Consider the following 26,987-nt stretch of genomic DNA (forward strand, 5'->3'; position numbering starts at 1 on the left):
TACTTTTTGTTGCAAATTTATAGTCTGTGTTAATTTTGTTTGCCGTGGTGTGTGAGATAAAGTGTGTTTGTCGTACCACCACGGTCTCCCGACTCTCTCTCTCTCTCTCCCAACTCCATCCTACATTGCAAGCGCTCCGGAGATTACGTGAAAGGTACAAGTGGACGCCATTGAAATTTTGCATTACTGCTCCGACCTGACAACGGGAAAATTTGAGTAGCCAATTAAATGTAAAACGGATAAATCCATAGGTGGCCAAGTATAAGCGTACCATTTTATTTCTATTAAGAACGCCTTGTGATCAGATTTACACCGCCTATACACCGCGATATTTCCGCTTATAAGTGATGACTACATTGCTCATTTCAGATTCCGACGGCTGCCGGGTGGCATGAGATAGCAAATGATTTTCGCGACAAGTGGAATTGTCCTCTTTGTGTTGGATCGGTGGACGGGAAACATGTCCATATCCAAATGTCACCTCACACCGGGAGCCTTTACTACAACTACAAGGTAATGGTTGCGTTGCGTAGAAGGCAATAAATTTAGAACGTGTCTTGTTATTAAATTTCGAACACGAGCTGAAGGTATAGTAGACGAAACATTAATTTAGTGTCGTGTCTTAATCGCGTCATGTTCAATCAATAAGTTATTAGTTCTGCGATGAACAAACTTTTCCTTTATTGCAGGGCATCAACTCCATTGTCCCGATGGCAGTGCTCTACATCAACCTAAAGTTTATTGTCATTGATCTGGGTGCATATGGACGGCAGAGCGATGGGGTAACATTCACCAACTCTCGGTTCGGCCAAGCTCTCGAGAATGGCCTGCTGTGTCTCCCGCCGCCGCAACGGTTACCCAATGACACCACCATTGCCCCACACGTGTTTGTAGGCGATGAAGCTTTCCAGCTTCGTTCCGACTTTCCACGGCCCTATCCGAGGAATCGACTTGAGGACGACGAGAATATTCAGTTATCGCCTGAGCCTCGCAAGGTGATTTAAGCGGCATGGAATTTCTATTACAGGAAATAACTGTTGACGTTAAGCGCCTGCTATGTAATGTCCTTGTGCTATTCAAACCTAGCTTTTCTTTTAAGTAATGCGCTATACTCACCCATACTTCCTTCATGATTTTTTTTCTGCGCAGGAGGTGCGTGGAAAACGCTTTCGGCGTCATGGCATCAAGGTTTAGAATATTTAGGAGAACCATCAACCTGCTGCCTCAAGACGCCGACTATGTTGTCATGGTGTCGTGCGTTCTCCACAACTTTCTATCGGAAGACGTCTTCTACATGCCCTCGAACTATGCAGATAGACAGGATCAGCATGGAAATACCACCCTTACAAAAATATTTGGTAACCTTAAGTTGACGGTCTAACGACAATTGCTACTAGAACCTACCAACAATCAAAAGAGTGTCTACCAACTGTCTTTAGACGTCTGTACCAACAATCAATCAACGCTCTGGCTGCAATTGGCCACCAACTTTGAACGGACTCATCTTCATAGGTTGTCTGGTGACCTCGTAGTAATGCCCTATCAACGTTGTTCATTTGACAGCCTAGTAACATTCTTTCAAAAGAAAGAAAGTCCACAAACATTCTGTCAACCACCACCTTACAAAATGTTTTAGTAACATTAACTTTGTCAAGACGTTTATTAACGGGCACTCAGCGACGGCGCACGGCAGCGACAGTCAAAGCGGGGCCGACTCTCTGCACGAGGGGCGTGCTCTCAGAGAAGAGAACGACCCACTGGAAGGCGCTCGACAGGACGACCCATTACTGAGTAGGAATGCTTCGCTACAATTTCCCCGGCTACGAAAAGGGAGCCGCCTGGCGACCTAGCAACTTGTCACTATGAGCGGGTCATGGTAGGGCTTCAGGCGCGCCACGTTGACAATGTCGCGCCCTCGACGGCGCATGTCCAAAGATGGGTCGGTGGGTTCGATGAGGTAGTTCACCGGGGATGTGCGTTCGACGACACGGTAGGGGCCTTCGTATTTGGGCAGTAGTTTGGAAGAGAGGCCAGGTGCAGTGGTGGGGACCGAGAGCCATACGAGCGCTCCAGGAAGGAACGTGGACGCAGAACTGGTGGTGTCACCGCGAATACTTTTCTGCCGCTCTTGGCTATTCGTAGTAAAGGTCTTGGAGAGCTCGCGACACTCCTCAGCAAGTCTGGCTGTGGCAGAAATAGGCGCACATTCAGATCGATCCGGCTTGTAGGGAAGGATTGTGTCAATGGTGTGCGACGGGTGCCTGCCATACAATAAGAAAAATGGTGAGAAACCAATAGTGCTCTGAGGAGCGGTATTGTAGGCGTACGTGACGAAGGGCAGAATGACATCCCAATTCGTGTGGTCGGCGGCGACGTACATCGAGAGCATGTCGCCTAGCGTGCGGTTGAAGCGTTCGGTGAGGCCATTCGTCTGCGGGTGGTAAGCAGTAGTTTTGCGGTGAACAACGTTGCACTCTTTGAGAATGGCTTCGACGACTTCCGACAAGAAGACACGGCCTCGATCACTGAGCAGCTCCTGGGGTGGACCGTGACGCAGCATGAATCGGTGGAGCAGGAAGGAGGCCACATCGCTCGCTGTAGCCGCAGGGAGGGCAGCAGTTTCAGCGTATCGCGTGAGGTGGTCTACAGCGACGATGGCCCAGCGGTTACCAGCGGACGTCAGGGGAAGTGGCCCATATAAATCGATGCCAACGCGCCCAAACGGTCGGTCAGGGCAAGGTAGAGGTTGCAGACCGGCTGGCGACAGGTGCGTTGAAGTTTTGCGGTGCTGACAATCGATGCAGGAGCGAACGAACTTCTCCACGTAGCGGTACATCCCTCGCCAAAAGTAACGTTGGCGAATGCGGTGGTAGGTTTTCGATACCCCAGGGTGTGCACACTGCGGATCAGAGTGGAACGACTCGCATATGTCAAAACGCAGACTGCGGGGTATTACTAGTAGCCACTGGCGGCCGTCGCCGTTGTAATTGCGTCGGTGGAGCAGGTCGTCGCGAACGGCGAAATGGTGGGCTTGACGACGCAACAAGCGAGTGGATGGTGTGGCCGATGGATCAGTCAGCAAGTCTATCAGTGAGGCAATCCATTGATCCTTGCGCTGCTCGGTAGCGATGGTGTGAATATCGATGGAAGAAACGACAAAGTGAGACGCTGAGTTGTGGGCACTGTCGTCAGGCAAGGGAGAGCGCGACAGGGCGTCGGCGTCAGCATGCTGACGTCCGTTGCGGTACAGCACCCGGATGTCGTAGTCTTGCAGGCGAAGTGCCCAACGGGCAAGACGGCCTGAGGGATCCTTCAATGACGACAACCAGCACAGTGCATGATGGTCGGTCACGACATCAAACGGGCGACCATACAAATAAGGTCGGAACTTTGTAAGGGCCCAAATGATTGCCAGGCATTCTTTCTCCGTGACGGTGTAGTTGGTCTCGGCTTTAGTAAGCGTACGACTTGCATATGCGACAACATATTCCGGGAACCCAGGTTCGCGCTGCGCAAGGACAGCACCGAGGCCAACACCGCTGGCGTCCGTGTGTACCTCTGTAGGGGCCGTAGGGTCGTAGTGGCGTAGAATGGGAGGAGACGTCAACAAACGACGGAGCTTTGCGAAAGCGTCGTCGCACTCTGACGACCACGAATTGAGGGGCCCGTTACTTCCAAGGAGCTTCGTCAGCGGTGATATGATAGTCGCGAAGTTTCGGATGAAGCGCCGAAAGTAGGAGCACAGTCCTACGAAACTGCGCAGTTCTTTGACGGACGTAGGTTTGGGGAACTCTGTCACGGCCCGAAGCTTGGCTGGATCTGGGAGGATGCCGTCCTTGGACACCACGTATCCTAGTATCGTCAGCTGCCGTGCTGCAAATCGGCACTTCTTGAGATTCAGTTGTAGCCCGGCGTCGCTCAAGCGCGTCAAAACCTGCCGCAGGCGTTGAAGGTGTGTTGAGAAGTCCGGGGCGAAAACGACGACGTCGTCGAGGTAGCATAGGCACGTGTGCCATTTCAAGTTGCGCAGAACGGTATCCATCATGCGCTCAAAGGTCGCAGGCGCATTGCACAGCCCAAACGGCATGACGTTGAATTCGTACAAGCCGTCGGGTGTGACAAACGCTGTCTTCGGTCGAGCGTCATCAGCCATGGGGACTTGCCAGTACCCTGAGCGCAAATCGAGCGATGAAAAGAACTCTGCTCCTTGCAGGCTGTCAATGGCATCGTCTATTCGAGGTAGGGGATAGACGTCCTTACGGGTGATCTTATTGAGTCGTCGGTAGTCCACACAGAACCGCACAGAGCCGTCCTTCTTCGCAACGAGAACGACAGGAGACGCCCACGGGCTGTTTGAGGGTCGAATAACATCGCGGCGAAGCATGTCTTCGACTTGCTCGGTAATTACACGACGCTCTGTTGGCGACACGCGATATGGACGTTGCCGCAGTGGTGGTTGGGCGCCAGTGTCGATGCGATGCGTGACAGCAGACGTGCGGCCGAGAGAAGTTTGCGCTACATCGAACGAAGAACGAAATTCTTCCAACAGGCATAGAAGCTGGGAACGCTCGACCGACGTAAGGTGTTCAGCAATCGAGGAACCAAATAAATCAGCGGGTGACGAATCAGATGTGGAAACAACACTGAGCGAATGGGAGTTGGCGCAGTGCGTGTCACCCGGTGCGTCCATAACTTGTGCGTCTTCGAGGGCTTCAGCTCCGCCGAGACATTCCCCTCGCACCAACCTAACAATGTACGGGGATGGGTTCGTAACAAAAATGTCGGTGTCGCCCTGAATGACTTGCACGGTCGCAAATGGCACCAACAAGCCTTTTCTAGTGAAGACGCGGTCAGATGGAGAGAGGAGTGCAACGGCGTCGGTGAGTCCAGTGCAGCAGACTGACACAGCCGTTGACGAGTTTGCAGGAAGTGTGGTGTCGTCTTTGACGAGTACCTTGGTCGCAGCCGGTGTACTGTCCGCCGGCGTCAAATCTGCGAATGGTGAGAGCTCTATTTCGGCTGGTGCGCAACGAATTACGGCGGCGTGACGGGCGAGAAAATCCCATCCCAGGATGACGTCGTGAGAGCATGAGGAAATTATGATGAATTCGACGGCGTACAGAGCGTCCTGAATCACGACACGGGCTGTGCACACCGCTGTCGGGTGAATACTGTGAGCGCTGGCTGTACGGAGGGAGAGCCCGGAAAGTGGCGTCGTCACCTTTCGTAGTAGTCGGCTAAATTTAGCGTCCATAACGGAAACGGCAGCTCCAGTATCTACAAGGGCCGATGTGCGCACACCATCTACAAACACGTCTACTACGTTTGATGGGCTTTGCTGAGGGCTTTGGCTGTTCGATAGCGTCGCAGCCCTTGCCTCTTGGACTGCGACGACTAGTTTTCCTGGTCTCGCGCGACCGGACGAGGCCGCATCGGTGACAGTGAGCGGCGTCGTGGGGACGGTGAACGACGGGTAGATGGACCTGGGCGTGACGTCGGTGACATAGGCGGCAGCGGGTCATAATACGGGCGGCTGGACTGGTTGGTGACGGCTGATCCGACTCGAGGCGGCTGCACGCGGTTGCAATAGCGGGCTACGTGGCCGGCGCAACCACACGCAAAGCAGATCGGGCGGTTGTCGGCAGTGCGCCATCGGTTTGCCGAGCTAGGTCCCATCCACGTGGCAGGACGCGAGGGACGGGGCGGCTGCTGATATGACGACTGCATGGTGGGCTGCAGTCGGGGCGTAGGGATGATGTCGGCGTACGCAGCCGGCACACTCGCTTCGAAGGCCTGAGGCCTGGTGACGGCTCCAGCGTATGTTAGCGGGGGCACCACAGGGAGCGCTGGAGGCGGCCTGGCTGCAACTTGGGCATAACTGAGCGGCGCAGACGCAGGAGGGGGCTGGTGGTATTCCGGCATAACCTCCGCGATTTCCTGCTCAATAGCCCGGCGTAGGGGAGGCAGCAGTGTGGTCGACGACTGTACAACATCCTGCGGGTGAGAGAAGGCCAGTAAGGAGAACTGGCGGGCAATTTCCTCCCGGACGAATGACTTGATTTCGGCGAGTAAGACGGAGTGGTCCGACACGGCCGACAAGCCAGCGAGATCGGCGTCGCGTGATGGAGGTCGACGCGTCATCAGCCGCTGCCGGCGTAGCTCCTCGTAGCTTTGGCACAGCGTGATGACCTCTGCCACAGTGCGAGGGTTTTTGGCGAGTAGCATGGTGAAGGCATCGTCGTCGATGCCTTTCATGATGTTCCGGATCTTGTCGGCTTCAGACATGGTTGCGTCGGCTTTCTTGCACAAGTCGAGCACGTCTTCAATGTAGCTCGTGAAAGACTCGCCGGACTGCTGGGCTCGTTCACGTAACCGCTGTTCGGCTTGCAGCTTGCGAACGGCAGGGCGGCCAAAGACGTCGATGATGGCGGTCTTGAAAGCGGACCACGTAGCGAAATCGGATGCGTGGTTGTTGTACCATAGACTTGCCACACCCGCGAGGTAGAAAACGAGGTTGCTCAGTTTGCCTGCCTCGTCCCATTTATTAGGGACGCTCACACGCTCGTAGATCGCGAGCCAGTCCTCGACGTCGGTGCCATCCGCGCCGGTGAAGATAGGAGGGTCGCGGATGCGGGGGACACCCGGACATGGCGTCGGTGCAAGAGGAGGCGTTTGCTGGGCGGCGTCTTGAGTCATGGTAGCAGGCACGGTACGGGATCGAAGCTCCAAGGGCATCGAATGCGGACCGCAGTTGTTTAAAGGGCACAGCACTCTCCACCAAATTGTCAAGACGTTTATTAACGGGCACTCAGCGACGGCGCACGGCAGCGACAGTCAAAGCGGGGCCGACTCTCTGCACGAGGGGCGTGCTCTCAGAGAAGAGAACGACCCACTGGAAGGCGCTCGACAGGACGACCCATTACTGAGTAGGAATGCTTCGCTACAACTTATATGTCTAAAGACAATTGTTACCAGAAAGTAACATTCTTTGAAAAGGAAGAATGTCCAAAAACTGTACTAATCATTGCCAATAAGTCTATATGCTCATAACTGTGGTAACAGGTGTCAACATGAATGAATGAGTTAGTGGTAAAAGGCAATGCCACCTAGAAGGTGCATATCACCTAGAAAAGTATGTGCAAGAGATCACGACATATCTTTATTTAAAATAAAAATAAATTATTGCACTGAATTATAACAGACCAGGCAGCGGGCAACTTCAAACAGCAGTGCTCTGGTCTTCCGGATGATTGTCCGTTCCTTGCCCAGGAGCGCAGTCTCGCGCGAGCATTGATGACAAGAGTGTTTTTGATATGCAGGGGTGAGTAATCCGCATAGTTTTTGACTGTGTACCCTGAGCAGAAGCAAGACAAATATTTATTGATATGTTCAAGCAAGCGCATCAAACACAAATTGTTCAGCAAGGTAATAATGCCAGTTCACAAACCTAAATCTAGTTCTCATTCTTTGCAGTAATCTTTCAAAGAAAATGGCTAGAATGGGCCACAAGTTGCAAGGCAGAATCGTTGAACGGGGCTTCACAACATAGCATTAAGGTTATTAAATAATGCAAGGCAATTTCTGCATACATAATTTGCTCAGTGAAATTATAGATGATTTATTTATGTTTAATACCAGGATTCATACAATGGTAGCAAATGAAGTGTGAAGTACGAATTGACATGCAACATTGATCTGACACACTGCTCATTACTACTAGCTAGCAAAGCAATGATTAATGTACCAGAAACAAGTAGAACTCGGCTTGCTCGTCTGTACTAATACTGCCAATGCCTAGTACACTAAAGGTTTGGGTTAAATTGTCCTTTAAAGCACAGAATAATTCAGCATATTTACCAATAACTGCGTTCACACGATGAGGGTCTAAGGCCTCTTCGGCGACACTTCCTTTGTGAGAATTGCACTTGCGTCCAAAGAGAGACTTATTAGTCAGCCCTTGAGGCGTGAAAACAACTCTAATAAGGCCTCTTGCAAACCAGCAGCCGGAGTTCTTGCTGTCCTGCCGGACTCGCTCCATCGTTGTTTCGTCGACTAAGACACAGTCGCCGATGTCAACCTGCAAAATAAAGAAGACAAGGACATGCCTAAAAGCTACAGTCAAAACAAGTGTGACACAACATTTGAAAGTTTAGTTAGGCAGCACAACTGCATAAGAACAGTCCCGTCCTTGAAGGCAGCATGTTTCACCCACAGGCAATGCATGAAGACTACATACACTTACGCTTATTGTTACGCAGACTAATTTAACTTCAGAGATGCACTGTTAACCTCTTATCCCAGCAAGCAACAACCACTTTGGCATAAACGACCACCTCATTTGGCTACGAACCATGTCAGTACTGGCATCTGGACGTTTCAGGTCGCAAACTACATTGTTGAGAAACAAAAAACCATACTTGCAAGCTGGCAATCAATATTGAACACTAAGCTGTGTGCGGTAAGAAAGTAAGAAGGAAAGCAGATTATTTTTAAGGGCTCGTTTATCTTTGTTAGACACAATATTAATGAGAACTAACAGACAATAACGCCAAGGAAAGTATAGGGGGTGTTATCTGTAGTATTTAGAATATAAATGTGAAGAAAGTAAAGTGGACGAAAAGATTACTTGCCGCCGGCAGGGACCGAACCTGCAACCTTCGAATAACGCGTCCGATGCTCTACCACTGAGCTACGGCGGCGGTCATCCTCCCGTCCACTTTCTGGGGTATATATGTTGATTTAAACCAAGGAGTGTTAGCGCCAATCGCAGCCATGGCGGCGAGTGTGGAACACTCTTTTTTTGCCTGTTGGCATCACGTAGCACGTGATCTTTTTACGAGCTGGCAGCTGACCAATAATCCCTCGCATGCTACCCAATAATCCCTCGCATGCTACGTGACGCCAACAGGCAAAAAAAGAGTGTTCCACACTCGCCGCCATGGCTGCGATTGGCGCTGACTAACACCTTGGTTTAAATCAACACATATACCCCAGAAAGTGGACGGGAGGATGACCGCCGCCGTAGCTCAGTGGTAGAGCATCGGACGCGTTATTCGAAGGTCGCAGGTTCGGTCCCTGCAGGCGGCAAGTCATCTTTTCGTCCACTTTACTTTCTTGTCATTTATATTGCAAATACTACAGGTAACACCCCCTATACTTTCCTTGGCGTTATTGTCTGTTAGTTCTCATTAACATTATGTCTAACAAAGATAAACGAGTCCTTAAAAATCATCTGCTTTCCTTCATTCATAGCGAGGGTCTCGTCCTGGCAGACTTAATGCCTTCAGGTAGTATGCGAGGGATTATTGGTCAGCTGCCAGCTCGTAAAAAGATCACGTGGTACGTGACGCCAACAGGCAAAAAAAGAGTGTTCCACACTCGCCGCCATGGCTGCGATTGGCGCTGACTAACACTCCTTGGTTTAAATCAACATGTATACCCCAGAAAGTGGACGGGAGGATGACCGCCGCCGTAGCTCAGTGGTAGAGCATCGGACGCGTTATTCGAAGGTCGCAAGTTCGGTCCCTGCCGGCGGCAAGTCATCTTTTCGTCCACTTTACTTTCTTCACATTTATATTCTAAATACTACAGATAACACCCCCTATACTTTCCTTGGCGTTATTGTCTGTTCTCATTAAGAAAGTAAGAAGAATGATAAGCCGACATAACAGTGCCGAGTTGCAATGTTCAATTACCACTTGCTAACACCAACACAACTTTGAGATGCAATAGAAATCGCATGCACAAACTCTGCTTGTTTCGGATTGTTACAATATTAATTTGATGTCATAGAGGTACGGCTAGAATATCAATCATACAAACAACCAGCGGTCATTGCAGCTGCTGATGTAAATAAATGTGCTGGTTGCTGTTTTGGATTGTCAACGGTGCTTTCCGGAAGAAATTTCGCAAACACAGAAAGTAGCACTTTCCACCTTATTGCTAATGCGCTAAACACTTTCTTGAACTATGGTAAAAAAACCAGTGCTAGGGATACCCCCTTTTTCAGGCTGGAGCACTGTGTGCTGACCAGAGTTGCCAGCGCTGTCCCAAAGGTCCCAGGTTTGATATCGGGCATGGCGGTTGCATTTTGATGGAGGCGAAATGCTAGAGGCCTGTGCACTGTGCTACGGTGCACATTTAAGAACACCAGATGGTCAAAACGTCAACAGCTTTGCACTGCGGCGTCCCTCATAACACATTGTAGTTTTGGTACGTAGAACCCCAACAATTGCCGAGTTTCAAGCGTTCTTGGCAAGTGGTTCTCGTTACAGTAGGTCAAATAAGAACATCATTGTTGAATTCAGCAACTGTTGAATTCAACATGCAGCCGTCACTTTCTGGCAGCTCCAATGACGTGGATCTAAAATACAGAGCAACCACAAATCAGCAGTGTCTATTAGACCTTTGCCTTTGCTACAATCGTGGCTCTAGCTGCTGTATTAACCCTTTGAGGCACTTTGTACACAATTGTGCACACCCCTTGTTTTTGCTAGTTGTATCGACTAGTGGCTAAAGAAAGGGCAGCATACATTGAGCTTTGAATGAATTGAACCTCCTGCATAATAAATTTGTCATCATTTCACTTCATTTTGCTGTGTACTTTTTCATATGATCACTTTGCTGAAGGCATTACCATGTTCGACATGCCGTTTCTCGAGAGCAATGTAAAAATATCATTTCTCATCGCTGAAAATAAACATGACCGAAAACGAATTTGTACCATATTTTCTAGCCTTAGATTTCATTCTATTTATGAAAAAAGAGCATGAATGACTTCTGAATAAGCATATATTTATTGAATCTAATTAGAACCAATTACTATAATATGCATAAATTAACGTATTATGTCATTATTTGTTCCACTATAATACTGACTGCCTTGAAATAACGTATAGATCTGATGCACTTACAGATAGCTCTTCCTAGGTAACGTCTCAAAGGGTTAAGATAATAGTCTTTTGCAGTGGTTAAGAAGGCCTTGCATGCCTTCTAGGGAGGTGAATGCAAATGAACCAAGAGAAGTAGTGCTCAGTTGGGCATCGCTTTAGTTTCTGAGCTTCTTGCTTATTTAACACTTTTACTTTTTTATCATTTTTGCTAGAAGACGTGCGGCAGGAGCATCTTGCGAACACAGTACTGCCAATACTCAACATGGAAAAAAATGCAGGAGTTTAGCTTTATTAAACCAATAATGAAACATCTCAAAAGCATCGCTTGTGTTAAATAACTTGTGTCAAAGTAGACAACCACCCCCCCCCTTCCAAAAAAAAAAAATTAGTAGCAGACTTTACCAAATCAATACCAAAAAGAAATGTAAACAATAATCATATGCCATTTCTAGCAAACATGCCACTACACAAAACTTGAATGAAGCACAAGTATTGGTAAACTTACTTTCTGTGAAGTAACCTTCATATTTTCGTCAACAGAGGCCCTGTTGAGCATCTTGCGCAATCTCTTGACCATCCTTGATGAATCTTAAAAAAAACAAGTGAATAGTAATACATTGTAAAGCCCACAGGAGAAATTACATGAGTAATTTATAACTACTCAGCTAGCAAAATGTATTAATAAAGCATGCAGTATTTCATTTCCTGAAATATGTCTATATTTCTCATTTTGATACAAAAAGAAGCAAAAATCATGCATGCAGTAAATTTTCCGAAAAAGAAAGGCTGAGGTGTATTACATGAAAAATGCAGTGTTAATTTCAAGGGCTCGTTTTCTTTGTTATACACAATATTAATGAGAACTAACAGACAATAAATGCCAAGGAAAGTATAGGGGATGTTTTTAGTAATAAATGTAAGGTAATTGTGAAGAAAGAAAAATGGACGAAAAGATAGCTTGCCGCGGGCAGGGACCGAACCTGCGACCTTCGAATAACGCGTCCGATGCTCTACCAACTGAGCTACCGCGGCGGCCATCCCCCCGTCCACTTTATAGGGTATATGTGTGCATTTAAACGTGGGAGCGTCAGTCAGCGCCGCCAGTAGCCATGACGGCGAGTGTGGAACACTCTTTTTCTGCCTTGTTGGCGTCAAGGAGCACGTGAACTTATTACGAGCTGGCAGCTGACCAATAATCCCTCGCATACCACCTGAAAGCATCAAGTCTGCCAGAACTAGACCCTCGCTATGAATGAAGCGAGGGTCTCGTTCATTCTCGTTCTTCATTCATAGCGAGGGTCTCGTTCTGGCAGACTTGATGCTTTCAGGTGGTATGCGAGGGATTATTGGTCAGCTGCCAGCTCGTAATAAGTTGACGTGCTACGTGACGCCAACAAGGCAGAAAAAGAGTGTTCCACACTCGCCGTCATGGCTACTGGCGGCGCTGACTGACGCTCCCACGTTTAAATGCACACATATACCCTATAAAGTGGACGGGGGGATGGCCGCCGCGGAAGCTCAGTTGGTAGAGCATCGGGCGCGTTATTCGAAGGTCGCAGGTTCGGTCTCTGCCCGCGGCAAGCTATCTTTTCGTCCACTTTTCTTTCTTCACAATTAATTTACATTTATTACTAAAAACATCCCCTATACTTTCCTTGGCATTTATTGTCTGTTAGTTCTCATGAAAAATGCAGTACCATTCAAAACCTCACTTCATGTCAAGTAAGAAGCTTGTAAATGAGAAATCAAAACTAGATTTAATGTGGTACAATCAATCCAACCAACGAGCCCCTTTCATCGCATTACGAAAGTAACATGATTTTATAGCAGTAGTATATCACACAGCATAAGCAAAATGCATTTGTTGCCGTCGTATTTTTTGCTCCAAGGCATCATTCAATGCTAAATGCACTGTGTTAGAGCTTCCCCTAATTTCCTTGAAGGTAGTATCACTATGAAAATCTAATCAACGTTCAGGGGTACATTTAACCACGTTTTTCAGTTCCGATGCGTGCCATAGAACTACAGCACTGGCGCCGCTTCGATGCCCCCGCACGGGCGAGGGCGCCCCTAGCGGCTGCAACTGTCCCTATATCAAACGTTCGCGGAATCTTTATGACATGTAAAAGTATTGAAGGATTCTGGCGCAGATACTGTTTTTAGTATGCTCGCGCAGCTCCTTGCGCCTGCTACTGCTAGCAAAGCTATGCATTTCCAACCCTTTCACTACTGCAAGTGTTGCCTCCTCTTTCACCAATTCAATCCTTCCAAGGCACAGTTGGAACTTACCCCCGCATTCAGAAACACTCCTTGACTTGAATCTGACATGCTACCACCTCAAGGCAGAGCGCTTGGAACGCGTTCGTGCTGCCTTGGCACAGCCTAAAGACAGCGCGTGTTCGAAACGCGTTTGTGCTGCATTGAAGGCGGTGGCAAGCCAAGTTCAAGTCAAGGAGCGTTTCTGAATACGGGGGTTAGTGTGTTGGCACAGTAAGAATGCAACCGGTGAAAGTGCTTAGTCTTCCATATATGCTAAATACATTGCTCGAGTGAAGGCCTTCTGCCTCCAATGCTCGACTCCTGCTATGCTCTAACTTCGTATTAGGTAGCATCATAATCATCAGTAATTTCTACAGTTGTGGTTCCGAATTGTACGTACTGCCGCCTTGCTTTCGAAAGGTGATCAGCGTGGCATTGTGTACAGGGTAGAGATGCTTAAACTGACAGTGGTTTGGGGCATTTTAAGCGCATATTAGCTTCACTTCAATGCGCATTTCAGCATTGTGTCCATTTTGATTCTACACTGATAACATGCTATGTATTGCATTGTAGCAGAACATTGCAGAAAACGGGACAAAGAGCACACAGGACGCAGTGCTCGCTATCAAGTGTTTTCTTAATTGGAAAGGCAGAGAATATACAGGCAGGCCAAATGACAAATGAAAAAGTGCAAAATGGCACAAACTATCACGAGCATTCTCATTTTCTATAAGTGTTTACATGGTTCAGGAAAACATTTCCTAGAATGGTAAACAAGCAAAAAATGGCAAAAAGGACCATGACTTGGCGGTCTGTAGAAAATTTATTAAGCAACTAAAGCCAGACATTCAAAAATCAAGAAAAACGAAGAACCAAAGTCTTACAAAAAGGCCCCATCAGTGGCACTCTTTGACAAAGAAATTGGCTATCTTGAGCCTCATTTGTGATCATGGAGCTTTTCCCATCCTTTTTTTTTATTGTTCCTGGTTGCAGTATTTTGCCTTGTTGTCACTTCCTCACAAGCCTTCTTTGTTGACACCTTTTGTAAAATTTTGGTTCTTGGTTTTTGTTAATTTTTTAATGAGTGGTTTTAGCTATTTTCGTCACTTTTGTATAGTTCACCCACCAAGTCAAAGGCTTTTTTTTTTTGCCAGTGTTCACCCTTACCCGAAATCTGCTTTTACCCACATGACTTAAACCATTATCAAAACTGATAGTTATGCCGGGCAGCTAAATCACTCTGTGGTGTTTGTACCATTTTCCTCTTTTTCATTTGTCACTGTCCGCCTGCCTATATATTCTCTGCATTTCTAATAAAGAAACCAGTCGATAGTCAGCACTGTGCCCTGTGTGCTCTTCGTTCTATTTTTATGCACTGTACTACCACAATGTTCATAAATAAGCCAGCCCACCGAAGAGCCCTTATGTATTGCATTTTCTGCTAATCTTTGCTCTTTACATTGAAGCTTCTAGTGTGAAGTACCGGCAAGTGCTTTCCACAGGCATACATCTACCATAAAAGAACATGAAACAGCGACCGTACTACAAATAAAGGACCTGACCCCAAAGTTGAAACCTCAAGATGTTTGCGTTGTTTGATTGCCCTGCATACGTACACCCTTCCAACCAATTATCAGCGGCAAATGTTGCCATTAAAATATTTTAATTTGCTCTTATAGTAAGTGCGAGTGCTCAGAGTTGGCAGCACCTCGTGACATCTTGCTACTGGTATAACATAGATAGGGGCCCTCTGCGGCGTTCTACAAGTAAAGGGAGTATTGTAGACGTCACAGAATATTTGCAGGGCGCACACAATGTCACGATTAGCACCTGACAAAAGCTATTGTTCGTCGCTCCTCTTGCTCTGCTGTCGGGCTGCCATCAAGGTAATTGTGGCAAAAGTTGGTTGTGGTTGCTAACATCAGGAATGCTTTTCTTTTTCCAGAGGCAACACATGCTTGAAAGTCTCGTGAATGCTTAACAAGCTTAACTCACACCGAAAGCTCCCACATTGTTTCGTTCAACGCGCAAGGAGCCCCAATTAGAAAGCGCTTTTAACGTCACGAAAGCTTGAGCGAACGTAATCTTACGCACTTCCCCGCTGTGCAGTACTAGTTTCTTACGATTTTAGGCAGGTATTTCAAAGCAATCAACAATGAACAGCACTAACATTATTATAAGATACGTTACAGCATTTAAAATTGAATGTCGGGATTATAGCTACAAATTACAGAGCCACAAACAAATTTCGCTGTTCGGGGTTCTTTAAGAGTGTGCCCCCTCAATATCTCCACTACACCATGTAGTATTATATATGGAAGCAGGGAAAATATAGGTGTCTATTAATAGGACCAAATGTGTCATTTCCGATTGCCATCAGCAACTCCATCAACAATTTGAAATATGTAAGCTGGCTTCACGCCGCACTGTATATAGCTTCGTAAACTATTTTTAGTGAACAAAAACAGAAGTCGAACGCAGTGTATTACGCAGTAACTCGATTGATTAGCGCAGTTGTGATGCAAGAATGAACTCTGGGTATGTTCAGTGCCTCATGCACATACTGATTTTCTCATCACGCGTGAACTCTGACCTCGTAGAACGAGGGGTGTATCACGTGCAGGTTTAGCGCGCGCTTCGCAAATGCGTGGGAACCAAAGGGATCGGAAGAGTTGTAACAGGCCATGCATGGTTCTATGCTTTTTCCCGCAGGGGAATGGAAAGCGCTGGCGTCAGCGGGCAAACTTGAGCGGGTCTCCCCAATAGTTGAGGAGGAAAGGCAGTGGTGACAAGGAGGGCGTAGATAAAAATGTCCTAGCGGCCGGCCTTGGTAAACGGTGCGTCGCTTAATTTGTGGTGGGAATGATTTGAAGATGCTCTCGCCCAAACGCTGACAAAACTTCACAAAACCGTTTCAGGGTCTCTTTAACAATACCTGGAGAATCAGACTGAGCAGCAACCGGAACAAGTTGCCGGGGCTTGCAACTCAGACGAGCACTCATGCTTACTTTGAAAATACGTTCAAGGCTATACTTCACTAAAATTCTCAGTAAGAGGTACCTGTGCATGCAGGATAATAGAACGCAAATATTCAGAGCTTGAAATTTTGGAGTTGGGGGTCGTATAGATTCATTGAGCTTCTTGAGTTTCAAAGAGCATACTTAAGCAGTATTCTTTCCCAATGCTGATGATACTTAAAGGAGTACCGACACAAAAATTTTGGCCCCACGTTTTATTGTTAAATCTGTTGCTGGGGTCCTGTTAGTCATAACATGGCATATCGTTTGCTCCGGCACACGTCATATAATTAATTACAAGCTCCTCATTACCGACCAGTCTCAGTTTCAGTTTGAGAGAGCTCCAAAAACGACAAGCCGCCGGGTGCAACTGTCGCCACCTAGCGTGTGCAACTCTCGACCACGTCCGCACACAGAGAACTGTGACGCACTTCCGCACGGGCCGCGCAACGGCCAGCGTGGCAAAAGAGAAATGGAGGCTTTGACATCATCATAACTTGGTGGTGATGTACGGGAAGTAAGGGGGTCACTTTGGGTCACTGCCGCGAGGCGCGGCGTGTAGCGCTGGATCGGGGGCGCGAAGTTCAAAATTCACGTAAAATGCCTTCCAAGCTATATTCGCTGTTGACACTGACACAAATGTTCGCGGCCGAGACAGCCCGCAGGATCGATTGCCGTGAACATGCGTATGTCATCTGCAAAATATCAACAGCGAACATAGCTTGGAAGGTATTTTACGTGAATTTTGAATTTCGCGCACGCGATCCAGCGCTACCCGCCGCACCTCGCGGCAGTGACATCCTCCTTCAATGGCATCTCATGCCTAGAAGCATCAAAACAAGCTGCTTATCTAAGTAATGACATAACATCACTACCAATGTTTTGTCCTAATTGGTATATGTATTAGACTAGGTGAAAGCTCATTTTAATGTTTATTTATAGGTATGAGTGTGTTAAGAAGAGCAAGTAGCAAGTGCAAATTTTGGTGGAAGCAGGAGCACTGGTTGCTGCCACGCCGTTCATGGCAGCAAGCATACAGTGACAAGTTAGCTTTTTGTAACCGGTCAGGAGCCAATGAGTAGACATGCAAGTGACACACTGTGCTCGCGGGCAAATGTGTCGCTCAAGTATCGCATGCATGTGATTGCAGGGCACCTATGGTGTCTGTCACAGTGTGAGCTTGCCAGAATAGGAAAGTTCTGGACATGTATGCTGGACAAAATTCAGTGTCAACTCTGTGCTATATGCTACATAGCTTCACTAGTCATCCACCTTCACAGAGTAAAATGAAAAAAATGAATCTGTGATGAACACCTCAACTACCCCTCCCACCTTCGTTGATGAACCATCTCTGCGTATTGCCATACCCTAAACAGTGCAAGAACAGAAGTGTCGGTTATGGTGCGAAAAATTCGAGTTAAAAAAACGCGTGTTTTAGACGCAGCGCTTTTAAGTTGATGTACTATCCGCGTCAAATGAAACCCGAACAGCGGCAAGCCTTCGCAATGGTATAGTGCGCGCCGTCCAGTTATCACTATGGACAGGCGCGCGTATGCCCAGTGCGGCCAAACCGGATGCGCGCGCATGTGAATGGTGATGCCTGGACGGCGCGCACTATACCATTGTGAAGGCTTGCAGCTGTTCAGGTTTTATTTGACGCGTATAGTACACCCATCAGCAAACATATACAGACCATGGAAGCGCATGCCGAAATTGCTGTCTGCACCCTTTAGTGGCAAGCCGTCTACTGTTTAGAGCATTGTGTTGTGAAATGTGCGGCCAGATAAATGTCCTCGACAGTAGACACTTTGTCACTAAGCGGCGCATACCACAAATTCGGCATGCACTCCCGTGGTTCGTATACTTTTGCTCATGGGTGTAAATATTAAAACTGGATATACGCAGAAGTTGCAAGTGCCATTGCGCTTGCTGATCCCAAAGCACTCAAAACCACAATTGCGCAGCCTGCCTAGCCCGTGTTGTATTTTAAACATGCCATAGTGCACTTTGCAGACGAGCTCAGCCCAAGTTTATTCTTCTTGCAGTGCTTTAACCTACCACATCTACCAGAAGAGACTTGTGTTATGAACTGGCATTGCCATTGAAAAGAACACTTCAATGGCAATGCCAGCAATGTCAGGCAGTACAGTGGATCTTTTGTGAATGTATGAGCGGGTGGCAGAAACACACCAATGCACATGCATACAGGAAAAGAGGTACGTTACCCCCTCCCCCCTCGATAAGAATATCTGACTACGCCCCTGAATCTCCCTGTGACGTGCAAGACTAGAAAAAAAGGAAACGCCCTTACATGTGTCTGCTATGCTTGTGCATCTGTTGGTTGTTGTTCATTACAAGTGTTTGCAACCGTACCCTCACTCAGGCAGCATTTATCTCGTCTGGTTGCAGTCTAGGTGCACATATGAGCTTAAAAGCATGCATGAGTACGTGCGTTTATAACGGATACTTAATTGTTGATTCAAGCACGATCACAGTTTCTAGATCTCCTGTGTCCACCCCCTTTATAAAATGTGTACACATGCAGTCAAAAGAAAGTGCCGCAGAAAGTGTATAGCTGCGTGCACACACGAACCCCAAGCTGCCTGTATTTCCTCGTTTAATCTGCGCGATCTGTGAAGGTACAACAGCTTAACATCCATCTCACATGGGCACAGGATGACTAGGCTACGTACGTCGGGTGCTCCATTTTCTAGGAACCACCTCGAAAAGTATCACTGCTGGCTTTCTAGTCCCTGTGGCTAAGCATGGCCAAGCCACTGCACGGCATGAAGGACATCTTTGACACGAATAACAACACCAACATCTACGACATGCCAGACGAGCGAAAAACTCAAGCCAGGTTTCTGTTGCGACAGCCACTATGAGATGGCAGCCTAAACGCCACAGCCGAAGCGATAATAAATCATGTGGTTTTCTTTATCTAATCCATTGTTATAAAACAACAATGCTTTCTTTTTTCAGTCAGTATTTCAAGTATTTAACGTGTGCTCAGCATATCAGGTTCTTTACAGTCAACCGAAACTTCTACTGTCGCTCCGTTTAGGATGCGGAAACACTCACATCTCCATGTGGTCTTGGGGCAGTCATCTTTTTGAAGCTGCTCGCAATCACCCGCACCATACCTGCTGACTCCATAAAACTCAACTGTTCTATGATAAAACTAGCTTGCAAGACTTCCGTAGAACGAATGCATAGGTGACTGAAATTTGTGACACTCTGGTTGACATTGCAGAATTCTTTCGCCATAACGTATGTGTGCGGTATGTTCAAACAGAAAACGCGGCCACCAAGAACATATGCGCCATAACTGAAGTTGTCTCCTTGTTTTTGAATGATTGTTACCTGATACTGATTTTCGATGCATGTGGAAGATATCGATGTGGCACGTTCGGGGAATAAAGCATTCTGCTTTGTACCACTGCGGGCAGTGCCTTAGGTGTTATGGCAAGCTATGGTGGCCTTCAGAATAGACATGATAGGTTTGCTTACACCCTTACACACTTCATCACAACAGTGCATTAGACCTGCATTTCTCTTGGTTTTCTGTATGCCGTTACAGTCCTGAAAACATAACGTAACTGAAGTGGCATTGAACTATAAATGTGGTAGCTGGCCCATGAGGTTCAACAAAGTATTGTTTTTTATGTTATTGGAATCAGTATTGTTCTGCTTTTGTAATAAAGCATTTCTTGCTTTATCTATCATATTGAAAAAAAATTGCAAGCAACTATGCATTGCATAAAAGCTTCAATTTCAGTCTATCAGAAAATTTTAAAACAAGTAAACTGTGGATTTAAGACTTTCTCAAAGTAGCTTTTCTGTAACGTTTGTAAACTTTTCTGCTTTACTAATATGTTTGCAATTTATGTGTATACCCGCAGTAGTGGCATAGCAACTATGGCAATGTGCTCCTAAGCATGAGGGCATAGGTTCGTTCCCTAGTCACGGCTGCATTACAATGGCAAAATCTAAAGCACCTGTACACTTCAAAGAACTTTGGTTTAAGTTAATGTAGAGTCCCCCACCACTGCATATCTCATAATCATGTCACGGTTTTGGCACATGGAACCCTGAAATATTTTTTAAGCCCTAGTTTCAGTCTAACAACTTGAAAGTTTTTTATGTACTTGTTTACTTTTTTCCTCCCCACCTCCTTTTATTTTTGTTTTTATAATGCTCACCTATGTTGACATTACATTTGTGACAAACTGCTGTGAAACTGGATAAAATCTTACAGGCCATTGTATTATTCGTGTTCTTGCATGTATATTCATGGGCATGCGCAGAGTTCCCCATCAAGGAAAAAGGGGGGGGGGGGCGAAGCCTCGTCACAGCGCCCCCCTTCCCTACTAATCAATCTATAGGGCAGATTTTGTACACCCCTCTTGGGTAATAAGGAGGAGTGGCCTCCCCCTGCCCCCTGTGTGCATGCCTATGTGTATATTTGTGCCACATATCACATTAATCAGTATTAGTATTAGCCAAGGCATGCTGCAATCTAAGACTACTGCCTATGTGTTCCTATTTTTTCACCTTATTGAAATGTTCAAAACCATGTACACATGTGTGGTGGTTCTTGGGCCCTCAGATGCAGGAAAACCAACACACGAACATGGAACACACTTATCGACTTGACACACACACAATTACACACGCTTTGTCTGACTCAACAATACAAATATCCCTCAAGTCTTAAATCTCAGAGTTTATAACCCACACGCGAGAGGATCGCCGCGTCCTGACGTATAGGCCCGTCGAGCGTCACTCACAGTACCGCAGTCAGGTAGCGACGATGCCAGCACGAAGCGGACAGGTGAGTGATGAAGTCGTGCGAAGGTGCACGAGCAGACGACGACCCGCTCGTCGCGGTACTCACAGGCCCACGCTGACGACGGCGAACTCGGACGTGGCACCACGGCCACGATCTCGGCTCCAGAACGGAGTCAGCCTGACGTGGCACCGAGGCCACGATCTCGGCTCCAGAACGGAGTCAGCTCAGGTTGTGCCGGAACCGCCTGGACGTGGCACCGAGGCCACGATCTCAGCTCCTGGCCCGCACGCTCGTTCACCACCGGAACAGCTGCTAGGCCCGGCCCGCGGTGCTTCCTCGTTCCCGCGACGCTCGTTCCTGGCCGCGTTCTTCCAGCCCGGCGACGTTCTCCAGCTCTCGAGCTTCGCGAGCGTCTCGCTCGCGCACACCATCGTCGTCCTCTTTGGTTCCGTTTTCTCCTTCGGTTGTGGGTTACAGTCTCTTACTACCACATTTAGTCTCTTACTACGCTTCCCCCCACTTTCAGTACGTTGTTCCGCGGATAACGTTAGTATGAACGCGAACAACGGAACACAGCAATGGCAATGCAAATGCAAGCATTGCAAATAGTGCCAAGATTGCAAGTCTTCTGTCATTACACAAACACTGTTACTCACTATTCGGCCCACTCTGACACCGAAGATAAAACGCGCTAATCGCACGTTTGATACGGCCGGCGGTGGCATATACGGCTTTATCCACCTGCATACCGCGTACACGTCACAACGAGGCGCGCGCACACTGCCGGCTCTGGTGAATAAACAACACGCGCCGACACACAGCACACACAACGCACGATTCACACCGTGGATGTCTAGTTGTCTTCATGTCTTCACCTGGTCCTCTTTGCGCAGCGACGACACCACACCATGCTTGCGGTAGTCGTCGTCACCGGTAGTCGTTGTCACTGAGTATTGTTGTCACGTCGCTTGTACGTCCTAGTCTTGTGACGTTGAAAGTGACACTGCAAACGTAGTGGTTGAAGCGGCGGCTGAGGCGATGATGGGGACGGATGCATCTGTGCACTGAGGCTGTCCGTGCCATCTCTGCGGAGCGTAAGATACCCCGGACGAGATTGATTGAGGCGGCCGGTATTGCGTTCCTCGAAGTAGGAGTGTTGCCTGGGTCGACGACGTTGTGGTACCCTGGGCGTCGTGTCCAGAGGCAACAACGTCTCATCTTGTGGGTTAGCTGTGCCGTGGTAACGCGTCGCATCCGGTCGCGAATTCGGCCATGGCGAGGTCGATAGCTGCGACGATCCAGATGGATGTGCCGTTGCTTGCCATCTCTTCGCGCATGCCGTCTGGGTACCGCTGGTTGCTGCAGATGGACTGCTGTCACTTTGTTCGGGCCTAGGTGCACGTAGTCGGTTCGCGACGCGACTTACGGTGACCTGGTCTTGTCGCCTATCACGACGATTTATAGAGGTTTTAGGCGTCTTCTCCTCGATGTCTGCGCTGCTACTGGGATTGAAGGTCCGGGTCTTCATCACTCTCGTGTTGTCGAATGATACGGCTCCTGTGATGTTTCTAAGGACAACATCATAGAGTGAGTCTCGCAGGCAGTGAGCACGAACTTCTCCCTTAAATAGTGGCGTATCCAGGAAGACCACAGCTTCTGGTAGATTACGCACTGTGCGGTCAAGGAAGAGTACCGGCCGATACGTACCGGTCAATTTTTCCTTTGGCACTAATGCCTGTCGCACTATGACCGTGTCGCAGCCAGTATCGCGCAGTACGGTAACTGGGCGTTTATTCATAAACCCTCTCACAATGGGCACGCTCTCGATGTTCTCAGGTACAACACTTCGGTTGACTGCAGTGTTGACAACAGGAACCTTTTCTCCATCTCTCAGAATGACGTATTCCGCATTCCCTGCTGCTTTTTCCTCGCTTCTTCCACCCGATACCACGCACGATGCTTCACATCTGTCCCCTCTGCCGGCGGAATACATGTCACTATTGTGACCATGCACTGGGGAACATGCTTTCGTACGCGACCAGCATTCAGCCGCTCGGTGCCCTTTTTTATCGCACAGAAAACAACGGTCGTCCGCCCGAGGCGTCTTCCTTGCGAGCTCCATCCTTGGAGATGCAGTCGGACCCGTTTCTCTACATGCGCGTTCCTTGCCCAGATTGAGCAGTGACTGAGCATCCATAAAGTTATCCGAAGTCTGCGCTATCTCCTGCAACGTTCGGCAGTTCCTCTCCTTTAGAAACACTCTCAGAGCCGGAAGACAACTCTCCATGAATTGCTCGGCGATAATCAGGTCTCTAATGCCATTAAAGGTCTGGTCGGATTTTGATAGCTCCAACCAATGGTCAAAATAACCAGCAAGCCGAGAAGCATACTGCAGGCCGGACTCATTGTCTTCGGGTTTCGCTTTGCGAAATTTTTCCCGATAGCCCTCTGCAGTGTACCGAAACCGCTGCAGTAGCGCCGCTTTTAGCTGGTCATAGTTTAACGCAGCTATTGGATCTAGCCGGCCTATCACAGTTAGGGCTTCTCCAGTCATGCACAGACTCAGTGAAAGAGCCCATTTCTCACGGGGCCACCCTTGGCACGTCGCGACCCGCTCGAACCGCTGTAGGTACGCGTCGAGATCGTCCCGCGTTTCGTCAAAGGGCGGTATCAGTTTATGAGGGCTATATACTTCCGGTGCACGTGTAGTGCTCGTGGTGACGCTCGAGGTAGCTCCCCTTGGTTCATTAGCCTCGGCTGACTGTCGTCCCGCGCTTTCCTGTAGTTTAAGCTTCAGCTCCAAAATCTTGAGCTCTTGTTCCTGCAGTAGGCGTTGCCGCTCAGCGCTTTCTTTAGCTTCCTCTCGTTCACGTGCGCGTTCATCGCGAGCTAGTGCGCATTCTTTGTCCACCCATTCTCTAAGCGCATCCTTCTCGAGTCCTAGTTCCCGGCCAAGTGCGAAAAATCTTTCCCTGTCCATGGCTCAGCCCCGCATCTGAGTAATGGCTGTAATATTAATGTGCCATCCTGGCAGGCTCGCCAAATGTGGTGGTTCTTGGGCCCTCAGATGCAGGAAAACCAACACACGAACATGGACCACATTTATCGACTTGACACACACACAATTACACACGCTTTGTCTGACTCAACAATACAAATATCCCTCAAGTCTTAAATCTCAGAGTTTATAACCCACACGCGAGAGGATCGCCGCGTCCTGACGTATAGGCCCGTCGAGCGTCACTCACAGTACCGCAGTCAGGTAGCGACGATGCCAGCACGAAGAGGACAGGTGAGTGATGAAGTCGTGCGAAGGTGCACGAGCAGACGACGACCCGCTCGTCGCGGTACTCACAGGCCCACGCTGACGACGGCGAACTCGGACGTGGCACCACGGCCACGATCTCGGCTCCAGAACGGAGTCAGCCTGACGTGGCACCGAGGCCACGATCTCGGCTCCAGAACGGAGTCAGCTCAGGTTGTGCCGGAACCGCCTGGACGTGGCACCGAGGCCACGATCTCAGCTCCTGGCCCGCACGCTCGTTCACCACCGGAACAGCTGCTAGGCCCGGCCCGTGGTGCTTCCTCGTTCCCGCGACGCTCGTTCCTGGCCGCGTTCTTCCAGCCCGGCGACGTTCTCCAGCTTTCGAGCTTCGCGAGCGTCTCGCTCGCGCACACCATCGTCGTCCTCTTTGGTTCCCTTTTCTCCTTCGGTTGTGGGTTACAGTCTCTTACTACCACATTTAGTCTCTTACTACAACATGTATCAACAAAGCAAAATGTTGTGTTGTCATACACAGCATGGATTTGATTTATAAAAATGAAAGACGCTTTATGAGTTTGTAAATATTTGAGAACAACTTGTAGCTGTAAACTTTGAAAAAAAAAAGGTTTCTTCATATTTAAGTTCTCTGGTACAATATAATGTATTTGGGAAAAAATAATTTGTGTTCACTGCGATGTTTTGTGTGCATTTCATTTTGTGTAGCCACGGCATGTGATGTTTTTGAATGTGACAATGTCTTATTGGCTCTTTCTTTCTCGGCCACAAGTTCGGCCAAATAAACAGTTTCATCTCGGACGTGTTCACTGCTGCCTTCGTCGACGTCACGACCACGTGACAATATTGTAAATGTCCAGATGAAGTATGCAACTACATTAAATATGTTATGTTTGCCTGAATACTTCACCTTTAGTAAATAATATTGTTTCAAATAAAAAAATAGTTTTGAATCCATGGCTCCTGGAATGTGTCGACAGAAGATTTTAAAAGAATAGACTAGAAGGCAAGTTCGCGCTGCATAACTTGTGCTATAGCTCAAGCATTGTGTTAATGTCTTAGCCTTCTCTGTCGTCCTGTGTGCCTGTTTGTGTTATACAACAAATAAAAAAGTTCTCAACCTGCAGTAGGCTGTTGAGGACAGGTTTTGACAACAGGCAGAATTTGTGTTATGTTGAGGTCCACAGTACATGTTGACGCTTGTACTGGTAACAGCAAATGCTCTAATAATATTATGGATATGCACAACACATACCTGCATTTTTTTGTCTCTTATGCATATCCGTTATTGAACATCTCGCATCACAGCACACGACAATAAAATGTTTTTGGACACGTGTCTGAGACCAAAACTAAGAATTAATAACATGGGCACATAACGGCATTCACATTAGTCAATTATTTTTACATGCAGAATAAATTCCTACGAACCCTAGCTTTCTGAAAACTAACTGGGGAAGTCGAAACAAGGAGCATGTAGTATTTTCACAGAACAATAGACCTGTGCTAATGATGAGGCAGTTTTATTGCATGTGATATCAAGCACCTTAACTTCTCTTCACACTTGAAAGCCGACTGAAGAAGTTTTGGTAAATGATTGAGGGTAAGAAAATCAATTTTGTGTGTGTGTGTGTCGTACTGTGTCGCAAGTGCAGGAGTTTTTCACATGTAGCCCCTGCATGTAAGGCTTTCAAAAGTGATTGAAGCCCCTTCGGAAAATTTTCAAGTTTGCATGTGTATTTAAACACACATATACAAATACATGCACGAGCATAGATAAATAAAGTGTGATTGACAACCCCCCCCCCAAAAAAAAAAAAATTCTGCCAGCACTATTGCTTCAAGGAGTGTATTTAAAATAGTCTTGATACAGAAGCAGGAGGCCTTCAGTGTACATAATGTCGTCTTTATGTGGCAGTAGGAAAGAGGCCATGAGGCGGTCTGCATAAAATAATCTTTATACGAAAGTCTTTATACAATAGTAAGGAGGAGGCCTCCAGACGGTCTGCATGAAATAGTCTTTATACAACAGTAAGAAGGGGGCCTTTAGATGGTGTACGTAAAACAGTCTTTACACAACAGCAAGAAGGAGGACTTTAGACGGTCTACATAATATAGTATTTATACAGCAGTAAGAAGGAGGCCTTGAGACGGTCTACATAATAAAATCTTTATAAGACAGTAAGGAGGAGGCCCTCAGACGGTCTACATAATATAGTTTTTATAAAACAGTAAGGAGAAGGCCTTTAGACAGTCTACACAAAGTAGTCTCTACACCACAGTAAGGAGGGGGCCTTTAGACGGTCTAATAACAAATGTTACTAGAGCGCAAATGTTACTAGCCGGTCACCAAGGTCAATAGATTGTTACTAGGTGGTCAACTCAATGTAACTAGCCATTTTTGTAAGGGCATGGATGGACATTGGCGCTCAGCAGCGGGCGCAGAAGGGAATGCCATGGTTGAACTACAGCCTCCTGTTGGCTACAATTGCGGCTGAAATGCGATAATCAGCGGCTGAAACGGGAGATCTCTTTCGATCTTATTTTGTAAGCTCACAGGGTGCCGTGCCTTGGCAGCGTGCGTCCGCCGGACTACGCCCTTAAATAAGGCGTAAAGTTTGTGGTTAATGTATAGTAGGGCACACAATTCTGGCCAAAGTCGGCGATGGTTTTTTCGTGAGATAGTAGGAGCTTATCTTTTAGGAATAATGAGACAGCCTGTACTTCCACTTTTTTCATTATTTCTT

The 26,987-nt window shown here is 47.6% G+C and overlaps 1 pseudogene; it reads left to right on the plus strand.

Annotated features, from left to right (window-relative positions):
* The first annotated feature begins 689 nt into the window (after window positions 1-689).
* Window positions 690-26,987, plus strand: LOC119391586 (uncharacterized; annotated as a pseudogene).

This window comes from Rhipicephalus sanguineus, chromosome 4, assembly GCF_013339695.2.
Source record: "Rhipicephalus sanguineus isolate Rsan-2018 chromosome 4, BIME_Rsan_1.4, whole genome shotgun sequence".
NCBI lineage: Eukaryota > Metazoa > Arthropoda > Arachnida > Ixodida > Ixodidae > Rhipicephalus > Rhipicephalus sanguineus.